General features: G+C 42.8%; 1 protein-coding gene across 1 annotated transcript in view; it reads left to right on the top strand.

The window, feature by feature from the left end:
• The window catches only part of LOC108573189 (beta-1-syntrophin-like), a 186,067-nt gene that overhangs the window by 120,950 nt on the left and 44,567 nt on the right, over positions 1-20,550 (top strand). The gene's annotated exons all lie outside the window — the stretch shown is intronic.

Genomic DNA, 20,550 nt, shown 5'->3' with positions numbered 1-20,550 from the left:
CTCGAAAGCTTAAGACTCAAAATTTCATAGCTCCAATTGCCAATATATTCAATTCTCAAAAACTTTAAAAATCTCCAAAAGATCTGGACATATTCTCTCCTCAAAAAAGGTACGAAATTCCACGCTCAAAAGCTCCGAACTCAAAACTACAAAGCTCCAATTACCAAAGAATTCAACTCTCAAGAACTAAAAACTTCTCAAAGATCTCGACACACACTTTCCTCAAAAAAGTCACAAAATTCCACGCTCAAAAGCTCCGAACTCAAAATTCCAAAGCTCCAATTACCAAAGAATTCAACTCTCAAGAACTAAAAACTTCTCAAAGATCTCGACACACACTCTTGCCAAAAAAGTCACGAAATTCCACGCTCAAAAGCTCCGAACTCAAAATTCCAAAGCTCCAATTACCAAAAAATTCAACTCTCAAGAACTAAAAACTTCTCAAAGATCTCGACACACACTTTCCTCAAAAAAGCCACGAAATACCACGCTCAAAAGCTCCGAACTCCAAAAGTTCCGTCACTCGAATCCTCCACTCCCGCGCCGCAACAATCTCCACACAGTCTCTCACGTATTCCACCTCTCTCCCTCCAAATCTCCAACGATCTCGCCTCGAAATCTCTCTCGAACGTCGGAGAACAACTCTCCAAAGCCCTCTCCATCCACCGTGCGGAGCAAGCAATCCGGAGAATCTTCGAGTATAGCGTCGGAAAACGCGGTGATCTCGGAACGCGTGGAAAATCGTTGCGGCGAAATTACGAGTGGAACGCGATTAATAATTAGGCAGTACGTATGCACGGCCACGGATTCGAATGTGTGTAACGCGGGGGAACCGCGTTCACGTAATCCCTGTAGGCGATACATCACTAGGAGAGCTCAGACTCTTCGGGTATACCGAGCATACGCGCGGACACGCGCCACCGTTAAGCGTTTCCGCGGCTGGAAACGAACATAGCCGGCGGAGGAGGTGTGAGGCAACTCTGTGGCGTTATTAATTTGCACACTGGGAGGAGAGAAGGGATAGAGTAGACTGACCCAGTTGCCTGGAATTGTTATTTTACGGCCGGGCATAAAGATTAGGCGAAATTAGCCCCGTTGATTTAACGCCGCAGCAGGTCGAAGGATCTTTTCCGGCGGGGGGATTGCGGGTAGATTAGACGGGGGAGAGCTTGTATCGGTCTTGGGGGCTGGTAATGAGGTAGTAAAATAGCGAAGGTGCGGTTGCTTTTTTGAGTGCTTTGTGTTGTTGGAATTTTCCCGGCTTGCGTATGGATTATTGTGCACGAATGTTGGATTTTATGGGGAATAAATGGCAGATTTGCACTACTAGCGACAATTTTCTGACCTCTCTGCGTTGCAACCTGTGCGAGAATTGAAAAAACGATGGAATTTTATTTTGTACCTAAATCTACCATAACGAGGGGAATTGCTGGTTCGTGCAGAGATTATGGTAGATTTGCAGTGGCGGCGAAAATTACAAGCTGTGCAGGAAATTTTAGAAAAGAGGAAACTTTTAATGAATTTTTTTCTACCCAAATCTACCGTAACAAATAAAATTGCTACCGATACAAAATTAATTAGAATTTTATTAAAAATTGTAAGTGGTCTCAAGCTTTTCAGCTTTTTGGAGACTGAAAATCGAATCATTTTTATGTATAAAAAAGACAGAAAATTGGTACAAATTTTATTTGATACATTATAAATCAAAATTTTCGAATTTCATTAAAAATTGTAAGTGGTCTCAAGCTTTTCAGCTTTTTGGAGACTGAAAATCGAATCATTTTTATCTATAAAAAAGACAGAAAATTGGTACAAATTTTATTTGATACATTATAAATCAAAATTTTCCAGCAAATATTTTCTCCTCAATTTTTCCAATTCGAACAATCCAACAGACTCAAACACTGAATTCCATGAAAAATCATTTCTACTACTCCGTCGAACTTGCAATTCGAGGACAATCGAGTCGAATCGATTCACGGAACGCGTCTTCATCGAACAGAAGGAGGACTCTATCCCTTCCTCTCATCCATTGAACGAATTCTTCGCAATCAGGTGGAATTTTAATTGGACAAGAATCAAATTCCCGATAAAATACCCAATACCTTCCTCAGAAAAAGAATACCAAGATTAAACCGTCCCTCGAGTAAACCAAACTAACAACAAAAGAAGAAGAAATCCCACTAGCAGATAGTTGGAAAGAAATGATGGTTTCTGTATTTAGAGCAACGGTGATCCTCGATGAACCAGCCGCGATAAACTTCCATTTCGATGGACGTCGCTCGTTTTAACGAGCCACGAGGGAGTGAGAACCAAGCGGGAATTCGAGTCGCGGAAGTCGGTTCACTGGGCCGACTTCCGCGTCGATAAACGCCCCGCCTGATGATCGCCAGCGAATCTAGAACGCGAACTTTACTCCAGATTCTCGCCGACAAACAGGCTTCCTCCTCCAGTCTCGTTTTATTGCTACACACGTACACACATTCTACGTATATGCAGAGCTTTTGGCAGAGTTAAGTGGCGAATGTGTCGAACAGGCTTTAATAAGATCGACATCCTTGGTGAAAGTATCTCTCTCGCTCTGGACGAGCTGTGCCACGTAAACTAGGAGCGATATCGAGGGGCAAATAGTCAAAGCGGAAGATCTGTGGAAACTAGTTGCGGCTATGAACCACGCTGCATGCGAAATAATCGCGGATGGAAGCCGGACGCGAAGTGGTTGCGGCTTAAACAGCCCCTCCGCCAAGTAGTTAGAGTCCGTGCTCTGTCAGACGGCGTGTATACCACGGAGAATGGTTACATTGGACGCGATGCAGAGGAGCGAGAGTTCAAGGGGAGGGAATGGAATTCGTGATAGCGAACTGTGTTGACGCGTTTGACGGAGGTTCTCGTCTTCTGGAACGCTGCGAGTGCATGGTTATCGACAATTCGTGTCGTTGCTTTTGGCCAGTGTGTTTCGTCCAGGAGTGGAATATCGTTTGGAAGAGTTGAAGGAGTTGCGAGAGCCGGAGGGAGGTATTCGTGCGGGACGTTGTTTAATTAGCGTGCTGCTAATTTTCGAAATTTGCAAATTGTTTTGTCGGCCGTATTCGGAAATCTCACCGAATGTCGAAGGCGAGAATTGTTAACACGTTAAACGTCCAGCCTGTTTCGCTTACCGTTCCGTTCAGGCCACACTTGGCCGTCAAGTGGGCCATGCGAACTATAAACAGAAGACGACTAACGAAAAGTATACTGTCAGTCGCCGGTGACTGACATGGCGCTTAACGTGTTAAATTAGAATATTTGGGATACTGCGTGAGAATTATATTTTCAAGACTCTGTATCTTTTTGGATACTGGAATCTTCCTTTCGACGAAGATTAAAATTAGCAGAAGACGTAGAGCTATCGTCAGAAGTGCAGAAATTTCGAATGTCCAAGCGGTCGAAATTCACAACAGCGTGCCTCTCGTTGCCTGAACCTCTTCTCGCCGGAGAAACCAAGAATTGGACGATCCGCCGTACCGAAATGTATACATTTGAATTGTGTCAAGAGTAGGATACGACGACAGGAAGATAGGAATAACATAAAGAAGCGAGGGAATATAAGGAAAAGGTGCTCGAAACAGGGCTTGACCTCAAGTCTCCTTCAAGTAGTCGTTTCCATTCATGGTCAGACACCGCTCCTTAGTCGGTACACCACGTAACCGAGAATATATTCAACCGTTCTCGGTCCTAACTTTCAGTTCTCCAACTTCTAGTACCCCGTAAGATATATTTTATCTGACGAAATTAAAAAAAAAAAAAAAAAAGAAGAAGGAAGACGAAAACGTCCCCTTATCTATGCAAAATTAAGTTTTTCATTTAAACCACAGTTTCTAAAATCCCTGTGTGCACCTGTGTGCGTGTGGAGAGATTTTCAGGGAAAGTTTCGACACGAGGGACAGTGTTTATTACGTAGGCCGCTCATTAAACGACACTTAACGAAGTTCCTCAGCGAAACAAGCGGACAGGACAGATGCGCCAGCTCGAAATCTCTGGCTCATTTTAAGTCGATTTCCAACGAGCCGTTTACGACCGTGCGACACCCATTTTCCCTCTTATTCGTCGGAATTCGAGTTTGAAACGCGGCAAACTCGCTTCATTCCACTGCTATCGTCCCTCTTAAAAAGCTACGCGTTCCAATTGTCTCGTGAAAGGATCGAGGACACTCCCTCTCTCTCTCTGCATAGGGTGGTACGAATAATTTTAACCGAGCATCGAGAACTTTTTCATTATCCGATTTTCCACGATTTTATCAATGCCTATCTTTTTTCCTCCGAGTTCCATTCGAACTTGTTTAGACGCGGTTCTTTTATTACAGCGAATGCAATAAAGTGGTAGGAGATTCTTCTCGTCGATTCTCCCGGATCTTTACGATGCTCTCTCCTTCGAAACTTTTCCTTGTTTCTCGTCGAAAGAAACTTCAGAATTACTCAAATATATTTAGTTTAATTCGCGAATCCTCACACTCTTCTGTCTCCCTCCCTTCGAAACTTTTCCACTTAGAAATCCCTGATGTTCCATTTGCCGTTTGTGGACTGTCGAGAGATTAAAAAGTCCTCTTTCCGACGATCGAGTTTTTGGATCAATGGAACGGTGCAAGTTTTTTAACGATTGCGACAGGTTTAATACGCGATTCCGGAGATTTTCGAGGGTTTGAATGTGCGTTTTCCGTCGCGACAGACGCGTCGATTATCTGGCCTAGAATTCGACGAATGAGGACGCTGCAGTAATTAGCATCGGCCGGCATCGAAGCAATCTCGATCGTCTGTGAGGATCGAGATCGTTGGAGTGGCCGAGGTTCTTGAATAATCGAGACGCTATTCCAGTCGCGAAACTGTCACGATAAACATGGCAGGCAAATTGCCGCGGGTATTTTATTGTTGCCCGGGAATAATTTATGAGCTCGTGCAAGACGTTTCCGAGATGGTTCGCGACGCTGACGACGTCTTTGCCGCGGGTATGAGGTATCGGGAACGTTGGATAGCCCCACGCTCGAGTGCTTTGCATAACGATGTGACTGGTTATGGAAGCTTTCGGTGTTATTACGAGTATGTCGCAGTTAAGGGACGTGAATGGATCGCGGAGCACGCTGCTTCTCCTTCTCTTCTCCGTCTTCTTTGGTGGAAGAGAGGGTTGAAGGGAGGAAAAGGAGCTGGAAGAGAAGATGAAAAGGGGGAGAAAGAGAAGGTGGAAAGGAGGAATAGAAGGTGAAAAAAAACAATAGAAGGGGAAAAGAAAGAATAAAATGGGAAAAGGAGAAATAGAAGGTTAAAAGAAAGAATAGAAGGTGAAAAGGAGGAATAGAAGAAAAAGAGAAGAATAGGGAGGGAAAAAGGAAGGCGAAGAGAAGGAAGGAGAATGAAATAAAGAAGAGAAGAAGGGGGAGGACGAATAGAAGGAGGAAGAGGAGGAAAAGTAAGAGAAGAAAGAGAGTAGGAGGAAAAGTAGGAGAAGGAAGAGGATGAAGTAAAGAAGAAAGAGTAAAATTAGAACTCTCTAGGGAGTAGGAAGCAGAGAAGAAGAAAAGAATTAGTAGAAGGAAGGTAGAGAGGAAGTTGACGAAGAGTAGGAAGAAAAGAGGAAGGAAGAAGACAAATCTCATCCTCCTCGAAACAAAAGCTACGTAGACTCCGCTCCACTCGTTTTCACGCGGTAAAAGTGGCCAGTTTAGCGACGTTTATCGCGACGCGAAAGCCTCGTCGGTCGGTTCAAGTATCCGCAAGTCGGACGAACGTCCTAATGCAACGTCCATTAGGCGTGGTAACGGCGTCAAGCGGTTCAATGACGGCCATTGTGCTCGATACGCCGCGCGTGAACGCGTTCCTCCCCCGACCCCCATCGGCGCTAATGATCGGGAGTGAACGGGGGCCGGCTCGTGCTTTTAAGTAGTAAAGTTTGGTAATTGTCGGCCGCCGGGTGGCGAGACGCGCGGCCGTTATCGAGTCGAAGAGTTGCCGAACGACCAGTGTCGCTTTTGGATCGAATTACCCTCTCATTTCCGGCGGAAACGTGAACGGTTCAGAGCCGGTTATCACCTTCCTCGGTGAATTCGAAGAATCCTCTCTCTCTCGTGGTCACTCGTCGATACCTGAATCCAACGAATTCATCGTGCTCCCTCCGATTGACGAAAGGGAGCACACAGTGAGAGAAACACACGTCTGAGAAAATGTGTGTAATTTCCTGTTCAATTAGGGTTTAATTGCTCGATTAGTCGAGTCAGCGTTTAATTGTTTAATCACTGCCGTCCGGGAATTTAATTTGTATTTTTTCATTCTGTAAATATTTCCTTCGGTAATTCGCGGTTTTATTTTTTTAATTGCTCGTCGAGTAAATTTAGATAGAACGTGTTTCGTTCTGAGAGTGACGTTGAAAAGATGAAAATGTAAACGGCAGAGCGATCTTGTATCTCCCGGTTGATTGTGACGCGCGAAATTGAATCTTGATAATCAAGTGGCGACAAGTGTGACGAACATGAATGATTAATCCGTGCAACTCGCTGCATGTCTGACTAAACACGTCTATATTCTACTGTCTGTATTTGACTCTATATAACTGCATTATGAATCAAGTAACGTCTAAGCCGTGTCGAAAGCGCATTTCAACTCTCCAATTCTATCAGCAAAGCTAACAATCTGCTAAGTGACAGTTTATTTCGCTAAATATACCGTCTTTTTTTTACCTATTCAAATAGCTCCTGCCGTGTTCCAAGTAAATTGCACAAAATTCCAAACGCTTCCTCCATTGCGTATTTTTGCAAAACATCCCCTCCCGCTGGACGAATCTCGATTTAGAAACTCGAGAGAAGAGCAACCACGTCTACTCGAACGTTAATTGAACCGTAATATTCACAACTGAGGTATTCATCTCCCCTCCAAAGAGGCGGCGTTATTATTTCACCGAGAATAGCTTCCGCTACTTGCTGCGCTGGAATTCTCGATTTGATTAAGAAGTTACGATTCGAGTCCGCCTTCGTCGGAATCGTCCCCGAGATATCTCGCGCACCGAGGGAAATATTACTTGTCCAAGAATAGGATCAAAGGGACTGGATTGAGGAAAGAGATCGAGAGGCCGCGGATAAACCGATTACACTTGGGAATAATTGACTGGAAACCGGCCGGTTCATCGGTCGCCGTCCAATTAATTCTCCGCGGGTTCAATTACTCGCCGATCGGTCAGGAGGAAAGCACATTAAAATTGCAGTCGTTCCAGGTGGAAATACCTTCTCGATATTCTCCGTCCCCTGTGTATTCGCGAGGCAGTAGCCCGAAGCTGGGGAAAAAGAGGCTTAAGCGTAAACGTCTTTACGGGAGAGATGAGTTAGATGTTATTTATCCGGTGACGCTATTGTTAATCTCCTTTAGCGTCTGCTGGTGAAGAATGAAGCTTGCGAGAGCTGGCGTTGAGTCCCAAAGAGCTCGTGAATGCGCTAAAATTTTTAGGAAATATGTTCTCAAGGATGTTTCTTGTCCTACTTTTACTCCATTTCCTCCTCTTCTTTGTCTTATCCCCTTTCTTCTTCCTTCTACTCTTCCTCGTCCTCCTTCTCCTTCCTCTTCTATCTTTTCTCCTTCCCCTTTCTCTTGCTTGTTCTACTCCTGTCTCTCCTCTTTGTCCTATTCCTTTTCCTCTTTCTTCTACTCTTCATCCACCTTCTCTTTCTCTTCCTTCTTCTCCTCGTCTTCACTCTCCTTTGCCTCCCCATTTCCTTCCTCTTCCTCGCCTTCACTCTCCTCTTCCTTCCACTTTTCTGTCTTCAACTCTTCTTTCTCCTCTTGGCAAAAATTTCGAAGCTCTCCACTGCACAAAGTTCCCACAATTGCTGCCACCCTCCTCTTAACATTAATCCCGAAACGTTATCTACCTCCACTTCCCTTACACCCGGATACAACGAATGGTAATTTAGTAAGCTTCGAAGGCCCGGGTTTATTAATCCAGACACCGCGAATGAATTTCCTCGAGGACTCCTCCTTCTCCACCGACGCGTTCGCATTTGCACCGAGGAACACAGGCCGGCGCAGGAACGAAACAGAAACGAAGGAGCGACGAATTTCGTGAACCGCTAATTCCCTACCGACTCGACACACCCGGAGGCGATAATTTCCAGTTGGGGAGAAGAAGGTCCCGTTCCGCGCGCGCGCTGCCTCTTCGACAATTAGTTTGTTTTACTTGCACCGGGGCAACATGGTGAAGAATTAACGAGCAATTAATACGGGACGAATGTCTTCGTCTGGTCTGTCTCTCTTGTTACAACGTTCCTTCTTTCACCTACCATCACGTTCATGTTTGTTCGATTGCTTTCCTTCTGTCATTGTTGATTTTATCCACCGGTGTCTCTTTCTCTTTCCATCATCCATCCAGAGAAGAGTGTGTTTGCCTTCGCACTCCACTTCCTCCCTAGCTTCTCGCTGTCTCTCGTGTTTTTACACCACTTTCTTCCGTTTTATTTCTTCCCTCTTTTTCTAATCGATGTATCTCCTCTAGTACCATTCACTTTATTTGCTCTCCTCTTTCACGGAGAACTGCGCTCGAGTTTCTGTTGCTTTCCAATCGAATTTCTACCGAGTTCAAGCTACTACCCACTTTCTGATTAGCTGCTACCTCGCGCAGGCCGTAGATGATACGCACACAAGAGAGAGAGAGAGAGAGCAAGTATTATTTTAGATTATGTACGCTGGTACGGTGTTCCGTAATACTTTATATTAAACGTAGTTGTGTTTGTGTTAGGTACACATAAGTCGTTATGTTGGGTTTAATTAAATCACGTTTGGGTTAAGCTGTGTCGAGCTTGGCTACCTTCCCTTGGATTAACTCAAGTCGAATTTGATTAGGTTAAAGTGAAGTGAAGTTCTATTAAGTTGAGTCAGATTTGCTTAGGTTATGCTAAGCTTAATGAAATTCCGTTGTGCCAGGTTCAATTCGTTCTGCTGAAAGTTTTGATTAATTGTGAAAATACAACACAATTGTAACAAATAATATTCTTCATCGATCATTTTACTCGTGTCTCCGTCGTCTCCTTGGAGAGAATCATCGAGAAACGTCTCCCTTTCCATTCCTCCAGCTGGATCCCTTTACCAAGCATCCACTGTACAGCAAACGCCGCTTCAGAGGGCAAGCAAATTCCTCAAAGGCCTGTTCCTTTGCCTCGAAATCGGTAACGTCTTCGTGTCGACACCTCCAACACCTTTCGTCCCCCTCTGATGTTCGCCACCTTCCCTTTTCGCCGCGCCTCTATTATGGTGATTCAATACGCTTCGAGATCAAATATCCAGAGGCAGCAACTGTGCAACACGTTGCACCGGTATGGCAGAACGCGTTGCATCCTGGTCTACTGATCACTCCACGACCATCTACGACACTGCGCGACGAATCATCGCTAGTGCACTGTGTTTCGGACGCTCTGGTTGCTTCCAGTCGTCCAACGATTTCGATCTCTGACTACAGCGCGATTTTTTGGATTTTTTTCTTTAGAGACGTCAGAGTGAATTTGTAACAGCAGCGTTTAATTAGCGATTTATTTTGGGAAAAATTGAGGAGTTTGTTTTTTGGAGATGGATAGAATTATCGGAACAAATGTGATACATTTTCTGATCCTGAAGTGATCGATCATTCACGTTGGTATTCTTCGGTTCGTGTAAATTTCAGCGATGCTTGATTGCTGGCGAGACTTACGTATGAATTATAAAGGAGTACAGTCCACTCGTTAAACACTGACAGTGCTAAATTTAAGTCCATTTGTGTCGCAGTTCATTCGCAATTTATTTAAAATTGTACGATGCTCGACTCGTGAACGAGACTGTTTTCAGCTCGAACGCAGTTAGTATCGTTGCGCTCCCGATGACTTAATCCCGGAAGGGCAAAATTCTAGTAGTTGGTGTGGTGTTCCGTCCGATACGGAATTAAGATTCTCGAAGGTTAGTTTATGACATGGACGTGACAGACAGTTTACTTTCGTGTTTATTTTTCGTTAATAGTTTCAGAGTCTTATTTCTTCTATAACCGGCAATTTGTGCCTTCGCGATAGTAAAGGTATTTTTAATCATTTCGAGTTTTTACACAAAAGCTTTAGAATTTCGTTTCGTTCGTCTTAATAACCAGGTCATAAACTCGGTATTTCCGAAAGGTCGGCTAAAACATGTGTACAACGGTCCTTGTAGTTAAAAGTCGACCTGGAGGAATTTTCCGCGACCCATCGAACCTTCGAGAAACCCCCCATACTTAGACAGTGCCCTCGCCCCCGCTCTGAGGAGGGCTGGCTAAAGGGCGTTACTTAAATTTTAAGAAATGGCAAAAATGCGCTGATTGGAAAATCAAAGAGGACCAATCAGCGTACTCGATCTTTCTTCGAGGTGTCACGATCGGAGACGAGAGGGTACTTCGAGAGATCGTTGCTTACCATTCAAGTATTCACTTCGTAGTTTAACACACAAGTATCCACATCGCAACATTATACACAACTGTACACTTGGTGCATACATACAAAAATACATTTCGTATCATTCGATATACAAAATACAGTCCACTTTATACACATTCGACTTGGACTTCAACGAGTGAAGTTTAATCGTCGCTAATAAACTGATCATTCGATATACAAAATACAGTCCACTTTATACACATTCGACTTGGACTTCAACGAGTGAAGCTCCGACGCTGCGACGCACATGCATGTGGTGATGGTGAAAAAGGGGTTGCTCTCCCTGAGGATATTTTTGAATTCGTTTATTTGTGGTGGTGCGTGTGTATATATTAGGTCGGTGTATGTTGTGATTGGTTGGACGTTGAAGGTGGTGGAGAAGAAGGACTCGAAAAATGCGGAGGTGTGATTGGATATTAGGAAACTAGTGGAAGGAGAACGTGAGGGTGAAGGTGGTGGGCAAAAGTTGAAATAATTTGGAGAAAACCCGGAAAGGGGAAAGGGATAGGAAACACGACCAGGATGCGAGTTGAAGACGACTGGAAAGGACTGTTTATTAGTTTATGATGTGTTACTGGTCGGTGGGCCGGACAAAAATAATTAACTCTGAAATTTAACAACCTACAATCGCAATCGTACAAAAATATTTGAACTAAACGCGAAAAGAAGTGAAAAGAAAATTTTCCCATCGAACTTGTATTCCAAATATCGATCTAAATTTCTACGTAACAAGATCCTACCGGCGAAGAAAGAAAAAGAAAAGCCACTACTCATCGCTGGGCAGATTCGACTCGATAAATCACTACTCCTCCCTCTGCTGAATCCTCCGAATCAATTATGCCGAAGAAGGGATCACCAGCCACTATCAATCCCTTCGCTCCCTGTTTCCTCCTTGCCCGATGAAATATCGCGACCGGGGCATAGAAGAGAAGAGAACAGGTGCTCTTTCAGAAACCCTCTCACACCGATATGGGGCCGGCCGAGTGCGGGTCTCGTCGATGGCTCGCTATTAATTAGAACACGAGCCACTATCCGTTCTCAAACAAGAGAACCGATCTTCGGGAGGCTGATTCGCCTTTTCCCGCGTTGTTCACCCGCATACCAGACGCTTAGAGCGGCTGGTGCATCAGCAATGCTAAGTAAACTGCGGCCGGAAACGAGGCTAGACCGCGCCAACGATCCCCTATGCGTTCGTTCCGTGTGCAACCCTGCGGCTACGCTCAGGGGACGCTTCCTATGGGGGTGGAACGGTGTTTTTTCACCGTGTGGGGGACAGTGTCTGCATGAAGGGTGATTTATTGGGGTTGTACCGAGCGAGTTCTACCGGACAGAGTGTCGTTTGTACGTCAATTTCACGTTGATTTGCTTGGGAATTGTTTCGCTGCCGTGTCTGACCATATACGCGTTGTACTACTGGATTCTCTATTTGCACGCTATTCTTCGGGAATTTTTTTCCAAGCAACGGGAAGAGATATCGGGACGAAACCTTTTGCGACGTGTCTGTTATAGACTTTTGTGTTTACCGGTATTTTTTGTTTTTCGGTATGTGTCTATTTGTAATCGGTCGAAGAGGTTTAGTTTTTCAGCGAAACGTACGAATGTTCCACATTGTGTGTTCTTGGGGAATTTTTTTTGAAACAACGGGAAGAGATGTCAAGATGAAACTTTCTGTGCGTGTTTTTTACAGATTTGTGTATTTACTGGTATTTTTTGCTTTTTGCTAGGTTTTTATTTGTAATCGGTAGAGGAGGTCTAGTTAACACGGTTTTTCCAGCGAATATTCCACGTTGCTCGTTTGTCCTTCGGGAATTTCTTTTTAAACAACGCCAAGAGATATCGAGATGAAACTTTCCACGGTGTATTTACTACAGTTTCTAGTATCTAGCACTATTTTTTCGTTCATACTGCGTTCGTATTTGTATTAGACAGAGGGGGTACAGTCACCACCTGTGATTATTCCACGTTGCTCCTGTTTGTTTCTATCGTCCAATTAGCCGCGTCAGTGTTGAAAAATCTGTTCCGACTGGGTATAATGGTTGTTCCAATTAATTATGAAAATTCTCAGCCGCGCGAGAATAATTTGGAACACAATAACCAACGTTAATATGACCGGCACAATAGAAATTTCAGTATAATTATGCCGCAACCAAATACAGATCAGCTAAATACAAACAACATCCGCGGCTCTATAACCTAACCGCCTGTACCATAATTCCCTTTTCCCACTGTGCAATCATAATAATCTAAACTTCCAATTTCTAACTAGAATTTCCAAACCGAATTCCCACAAAGAAATTCTCTCTCTCTCTTTCTCTCGATATCAGTTGATATCGCGGGAACGGTTCCACGCCACTCGTTACCAGTCCTCGAGAGCGTTGTTCACAGCTCGTATCGCGAAATGGGCGTCTCCTTGGCTCGCGATCGAGCAGTTGTCATCGATGGAACGACGCCTTATCGACGCGCGTCGACGCGGATTTCACGGTGAAATCGAGCAAGCAGCCTCCTCGTCACCTAGGCGCGCAATCTACCAGCCTGGGTGGAATCAGGCGGAAAGAGAGAAATATATTAAAGCGAGCCAATGGAAGGTGGAGATGTGCAGAGTCGTTCGCGACACCCTCGAATAGAGGAAGAGAGTTCCTCTTCGGAACAGGTTATCAAGGGACCAGGAGAATCGACAAGATTCTTCTTCTCCTCTCTCTCTCTCTCTCTCTCTCTATCGTTCTTATTTCTATTCTTTCGCTCTGGTATTACGCGCCTGTCGATTTCGACGTCGATAATAACGAGGAACGCCGTCGAGATTGCTGGAAACGAAGCCAATTGAAAGTGTCGAGACGCTACTCCCTCCTGACCAACGCGCTAGATCTTTGTTTCCGCCTTTTGGATGTCTGTTTGGAAATCAGCGACGCGGTCTCGTGGAAATGTTCGAGTAGAGTGGAGAGTCTAGGAATTTTTCTGAGGTTTCTTTAGCTTTCAGGGGTGGTTCGTAGGAGTTTTATTTTTTGGAATACTTCTTTTTGTATAAATCAGACTTGCTAGTTAATTAACTAAGCAATCAATGGTAATACATACACTGTTGAATTTTATTGGATTTCTCAATCTTTGGGGGAAGCTTTGCTAGATGATATGTACGAATTTGGGGAAAATTTCTTTTTGCAAAAATGAAGCTATCTATTCAGTCATCGATCGTAAATCTGCACAAACCCTCTCAATTTATTTAAGTAATACGAATCAGAATTTCCAAACAGAATCTTCCAAATTGTCCTCATTAGGCTGCAGAATACAGTGCCTTAATTGCAAATATTAACTCCATCGTTAAAGTCTTAATAGACTAAGTGTTCTTGACGTATCCTCCAACCAAAGTCTTCAGAGTAAAAAATCTCCAGCACAAAATTTCCACAAATTTCAGCCACTTACTATTTAACTATCTTTCACAAATCCTCATCTCCTTAAACCCTCCCAATTTATTCAAGCGATACAAATGAAAATTTCCAAAAAGAAGGTTTCAAATTTTCCTCCTTAAATTACAGCATACACTGACCTTAATTGCAAAGATGAACTTGTTAGCACAACTTAAATAAACGTAACACACGATAGGCTATTAACCAAAATGTCTCATTTTATAAATGTAAGCGGCTGCTAAGGTACCCGGGTGCCCGTCTCGCTCGACGGCTATATTAAGTGTGTCCTCTCCGCGTCCTATCCCGCGTTGCTCCGAAAAACCGTTGGAGCCCCCTCGTTCGACTTTCCGGGGAAAGGGCTCAGGTACCCGCGCGCTTTCTCTTCCTGGGTGACAAAGTCCAGGCCACCACTTCGCCGCCGAAATCTCGCATTTCTTACAAACTCCACCATCAAAGTCCTAACATACTCTAACTGTCTGTTAGGAATCTTTTCTCTTTGAAGGTTCTCGGGTAAGTGCCGTGCATTTTTAACACAGTCCTCTTCCCAGAGAGTTCCAAGACTCTCCCTACTTCGTGGCGAGATCCTTTGTTCCGAATCCTTATCTCTCTGTACGCGCTATGGAGCATCGGTGACGTCGGACCACGTGACATCGGTGCACGCGGTCCTCTTTGTGTTCGGTAACAGGACGTCGGATCCTTTGCCACTGGTTTCTACGTCGCCGCCGAGCATACCTCCCAATAACAGATTCAAAGGTTCCGCTCGTTGGCGATACAACGTTCTTCTACAAGAGACCTATGCCGCTAAATGTGTCGTCTCTTATACATGGGTCTTCTAATAAGATAACTGACGCTAACATGTCCTTAAAATATCCTGGAACCAAAGTCTCGAGACTACCAAAACTCCGCAGCATAAAACTTCCATTTTTCCAAAAATTCACATTCCACAAATTCCGCCTGTTCCACGCTTGTTTTCCAATCGTTGCGTCCGCAATTTAGCACGCCCTTCCTCGCTCTCGAAGGCAGAGGCTGGCAAAAGGGGAACGCAGCGTCAGCGAGTCGCGATGAGCGTGGAAAAGAGGGTTGGTCGGCGATGTTCGCGATGGTTCAAGTTCGTGGATCGACGCCAGAGGTATTTATTCGACGTCGGGACGCTCTGATCCCTTGGGAGCGCGACGCTAACTGCTCTTTTAACCCTCCATCAACGAGAGGGGACGTGAACACGGCGACGAAGAATTATGGACACACGGAGGCTGCGTGAGCCCGGTGAATGCGAAATTCGAGACGTCTACGGGGTAGAAGGAACAAGTGCCGGCTTTCCTTTGTTCGATATATCGAGTCTCGCAGAGGTTATTTTTGAGTGGTATTCTCCTGTATTTTTAAGGGAGCGAGATTTCAATGGGATTTGCCGAGGGAGAGACCTTGGAATTCTTTCGAATCTGTTAGAAACTCTTCTTTCTTTTGTCGAACAGCTTAATCTCTTAACCCTTTCACGACTAGCGCCGGTTATATCCGGCATCCACTAATTGTAAGCGTGTCGCCTCAACAACTCCAAGTGAAGATTTACTACTGGATTTATTTTAAAATACAGAACAAGGCCTCGACAACATTCCCTTTATCCAATACATCCTTAAGTCCTCTGCTGTTCCAACGAGATCCTCTAAGACTGTTCAATTCTGACACGTCGTCGAGAATCGATTGAAAATGTAGCTACTGCGTGATCGCCTCAACTTTTTGCTATTAACCTTTTTTGTGTTCTGCTTGTCTCGTTGGCGCGTTGTGTACAGTTAATAAAGAAATTAGAAGAAGATCTTTCTAAAATAATTGATATAACTCTGTGATTGATGTGAATAAAGATTAGCCTGATTAAGTCGTCCTGGAATAGCATCAATTGCAAATTACTTAAATTGTTTAAATTAAATCTATGATTTCCACAACTTTCAGAAGATTGACCAGAAAATACTCCAGGGCGTATGCAATAAAGATCATTTTTCTTTTCATTTTTAATCGTTAATCAAGCTTGATTAATTCGTCCTGGAGTAGCATCAGTTGCAAATTACTGATTGTAAATCTACGATTTCCACAAATATCAGTGTAAATAAACTACTCAGTTTGTACTTTTTTATTATACTTATTAATTATTTTATATTTAAACATACTTTATATCTCTAATATTCACTTTCTTAATTTCACCGCGACACGTGCTAATTCGCATCTCTAGGAATACTAGGAATACAATACGACCCGATGCATCATATGCTAGGTGTCAGCATACTTATATATTAAGAAATACAAATGTAATATCCAATAATCAGAACATTTAGTAAAAAATACTCCAGGGCGTATATCTCCGATAAATTTAGCTGGATTAATTCGTCCTGGAACAGCGTCAAACTTAATCCCAATGTTAACCCAAGAAATCTCCAAATCTAACGTTAAAAAGAGCAGAAAAATCTAGCGAAGAAACAAAGCGATCGGGCCTCCACAATCGACAGTTTCGTTACGCGCGCGAATAAATCATGGAATTGTAATGCGGCAAATGAATCGGGATTTCCAAACGTGACGGTGTTTTTTTATTAATGTCTCCCACATACACAACCAACACGTATTTCCTCTTTTTTCCTCCCGTCCACGTTTTTCATTTTCCTCTTTTTTCATCGTCCGCGCAGAAATGTCGCGTTTCGGTAATATCCGCTTTGATAATAATAATTCTTTTTACCACCGAGCGTGGCTAGAGTAACGAAAATATTAGCGATTTTCATTACGCGAGATACAACCGGATAAATACAGGCAAATATCACGCGCGTTTCACCCCCCGTAGTTCCGTTACGAATAAAGCGTAAACCAATCGAATCGTACGAACGTTCTCGAGCACTAACAAGCCCGCGTGAATCGTTCGATAACGCGCGAAAACGCTTGCGAAAATCAGCATGCGTTGCGGCCAAATTCGTTCTCTTTTTCTCTCTCTCTCTCGTTTTTTTCCATTTCCCCGTGTGTTTGTAGGGCTGAGCGATTTTTTCCCTTTTTTTTTGTTGTGAGAGATACCGGATGACCGGCGAGTATTTAACGCTGAAATTCCATTTACAGATGCGGAATTTCCCGGGCCAGACGTGATTTCTCGATGGCCATTACGCGAGCGATGCAAATTTCGGGGCCCTTGCTTTGTTTTTTTCCACGCGCTGTGGAAACACTTCGGATTTGATTTCGCAGTGATACCTTTAAAGACCTTCGATTTTTCTGCGGTAGAATTTTCGGAATTTTTGGCGAATTTAGTTTGGAGGATCCTGAGAGAGATCTGTCGAATTTGGCTCCAAGGATTCTAAGAGAATTTCGTCGAATTTGGCTCCAAGGATTCTAAGAGAATTTTGGCGAATTTGGCTCCAAGGATTCTAAGAGAATTTTGGCGAATTTGGCTCAAAGGATCCTGAGAGGATTTTGGCGAATTTGGCTCAAAGGATCCTGAGAGAATTTTGGCGAATTTGGCTCAAAGGATCCTAAGAGAATTTCGTCGAATTTGGCTCAAAGGATCCTAAGAGAATTTCGTCGAATTTGGCTCCAAGGATTCTAAGAGAATTTCGTCGAATTTGGCTCCAAGAATTCTAAGAGAATTTCGTCGAATTTGGCTCAAAGGATCCTGAGAGAATTTCGTCCAATTTAGCTCGAAGGATCCTAAGAGAATTTCGTGGAATTTGAATCGAAGGATTCTAAGAGAATTTCGTGGAATTTGAATCGAAAGATGTTAAGAGAATTTCGTCGAATGTAGCTCCAAGGATCCTAAGAGAATTTTGGCGAATTTGGCTCAAAGGATCCTGAGAGAATTTCGTCCAATTTGGCTCGAAGGATCCTAAGAGAATTTCATCCAATTTGGCTCGAAAGATCCTAAGAGAATTTCGTGGAGTTTAGCTCAAAGAATCTTGAATATTCCACTGTCCAGACTGAGAAATATATGATTAAATTTCTTGTCTTACTCTCTGTCAACGTATTCAATTTTTCAGCGCTAATACTTCGACAATACATATTCGAATTTATCCTAGTATTAAAATTCCAAGTGTCTTCAGTCTTGCATCATGGAAAATCCATCACCAAATCTATTTTCAGCCAAAGTTCGACCTCTTTATACTCAATTTTCCATCAACATCTCACAAATCTTAAGTTTCACAGCGTTCAACCTTCAAAAATCTACCCTCAAATTTCGTCAAACACGAAAATTGTCGAAAATCTTCGAGTTTATACCGCGAAAAGTTTAATCGAACGTTTATAAATTCTGTCGGTTTATTCAGATCGACAGATTGAATTTTCCTCTATCGAGCCTCGAGTTCGAAGAGAGCAGCGACGAATTGGAAAAAGGAGGAACGCCACAGGGCGGGATATTTAATTTCGTAATTGATAAATATTGTATTTACGCGTGGAGGAAGGTAGCAGCTTGGCTCCGCGATGGAATTTCAAGACAGATACCGCTGGCGAATATTTAGCACGGGAGCGTTTCTCGTTTTAATCGAACCTCTCTCTCCCTTCCCTTCGTCGCGAATTATATCGGTAAATATTTAGCGAGCTCGCGGTTCCAGACTAATTGCTTTTTAACACGGCCCGCGAAAGCCCTGTTTCTCGCAAGCTGGAAAGACCCTTCGAGTCTTCCGTTTTCCGCTGAATAAATTCCGATTCCGGAAACTGTGTTAAATTTTACAAGTGGCCATCGTGCACCTTTTCCTCCGTATACTTCGTTAATCCTTTCATAATTCGTTAAATGTTGGACTAAAAGAAGAAAAGGTTGGAGATAGTTCTTCTTTTTGTCCCTTTGCTGGGGAAATTACGCGAATGTTGAAACGAGGATTAAAAAAGAGAAGGAGAAAAGGATGGTTGAAAGAGAATGCTTCTTCTTTTAGAGAGAGAAAAAAGAGTTATTCTTCAGGTTGGAGAATTTTTTCGCGATACGAACAATGAAATTTTCACCTCTTTGTTCGTTAATTTTTTAAACAGCTCCGTGGTGAAGGAAGGTTTAGTTTTTTGAAATTTAAGATTTTTCGAGTATCACTTATTCAGAGACAGGAATTTTTCCTTTTTTTCTGGAGGAGTCTTCAGTTCCCTGGGGAAATTTTTCATTTGTGGAATCCTCGGTTTTCGAGCGCTCTTAATGATAAGGGAAGGAAGATGGTGAACGTTTGCAAGTAAACCTTTTACCGAGGAAATGAAAAATTCTAACGCTTGAGTTAATATTTTAGGAGTGCCTTCCAGTCTTCGGGAAGAAATAAAATCCCATAATCGCAGTGTGAAATCGCAAATTTAATTGCACTCTCGCCATGGATTGAAATCTAAGTTTCCCAAAATATAACTCACCATGATTTCATATTTAGTTTCACTCTTATCTTGGTCTGGAATTTCATTTTACTCTCACCGTAAATAAAAATTCAAGACTCACAAAATATATCTTCAAGAACTCCCCCCAGAAAAATCCACCCAAGATTCCCAACATTCTAATTAAAATTTGAAACTCTCAAAATATAATTCCTGCATAATCTCAAATTTAATTGCACTCTTACCATGGTTGCACATTTAATTTCACTCTCGCCATGAATTAAAATTCAAAATTCCCAAAATATGATTTCTCCATGGATTCAAACTTAATTTCGCTCTCACTAAGTTTTCAAACTTAATTTCGCTCTCACTAAGGTTTCAAATTTAATTTCTCTCTCTTCACGAATTAAAATTCAAAATTCCCAAAATATAACTTGCTCATGGATTCAAATTTAATTTCACTCTCACCTTGGTTTCAGACTTAATTTCGCTCTCACTAAGGTTTCAAATTTAATTTCCCTCTCTTCACGAATTAAAATTCAAAATTCCCAAAATATAACTTCCTCATGTATTCAAATTTAATTTCACTCTCACTAAGGTTTCAAAATTATTTTCGCTCTCACTAAGATTTCAAAATTAATTTCTCTCTCTTCACGAATTAAAATGCAAAATTCCCAAAATATAACTTGCTCATGGATTCAAATTTAATTTCACTCTCACCTTGATTTCAGACTTAATTTCGCTCACACTAACGTTTCAAATTTAATTTCCCTCTCTTCACGAATTAAAATTCAAAATTCTCAAAATATAATTTCCTCATGGATTCAAATTTAATTTCGCTCTCACTAAGATTTCAGACTTAATTTCGCTCACACTAAGGTTTCAAATTTAATTTCCCTCTCTTCACGAATTAAAATTCAAAATTCCCAAAATATAACTTCCCCATGGATTCATATTTAATTCAAGATTCTCAAAATATGTCTTCCAGAACTCCCCAAAAAAATTCACCAAAGATTCCCAAAATTCCAACCTTTCCTAACCCTCGCCATCTTCACTCTCTCCACCATACAAAAATCAACATCAAAGGATCACCACGACGTTCACAGATCCACTCGAAATAAAGTTCACATCTCCGTAGAACCGTGATTCGGTTAGTCACCAAGGCGTCTGTTAAATCGCCTCTCAGAATCAGCGATTAGCCAGCAGGAGCAGCAGCAACGGAACAGAGGCTGCTCCGTGTAGCTACGCTTTTTTCCCCCAAGCCTGGTAACTTTCCTTAAGCGAGTGCAAACGAAGTTTCGAACAAACTGTGCTCCCGTAAAAAAAAAAAGAAAAAGAAAAGGTCAGGTCGAGCGTCAGCTTGCTCCTCTATCAGGCATCTCTAAGAGTTTCCCTCCCGAAGTATGCATATTACTTGGGCAATTT

Source organism: Habropoda laboriosa, unplaced genomic scaffold, assembly GCF_001263275.1.
Source record: "Habropoda laboriosa isolate 0110345459 unplaced genomic scaffold, ASM126327v1 scaffold20, whole genome shotgun sequence".
Taxonomy (NCBI): domain Eukaryota; kingdom Metazoa; phylum Arthropoda; class Insecta; order Hymenoptera; family Apidae; genus Habropoda; species Habropoda laboriosa.
The sequence above is the reverse complement of the archived record's forward strand: the minus strand, read 5'-3'. Positions and strand labels throughout refer to the sequence as shown.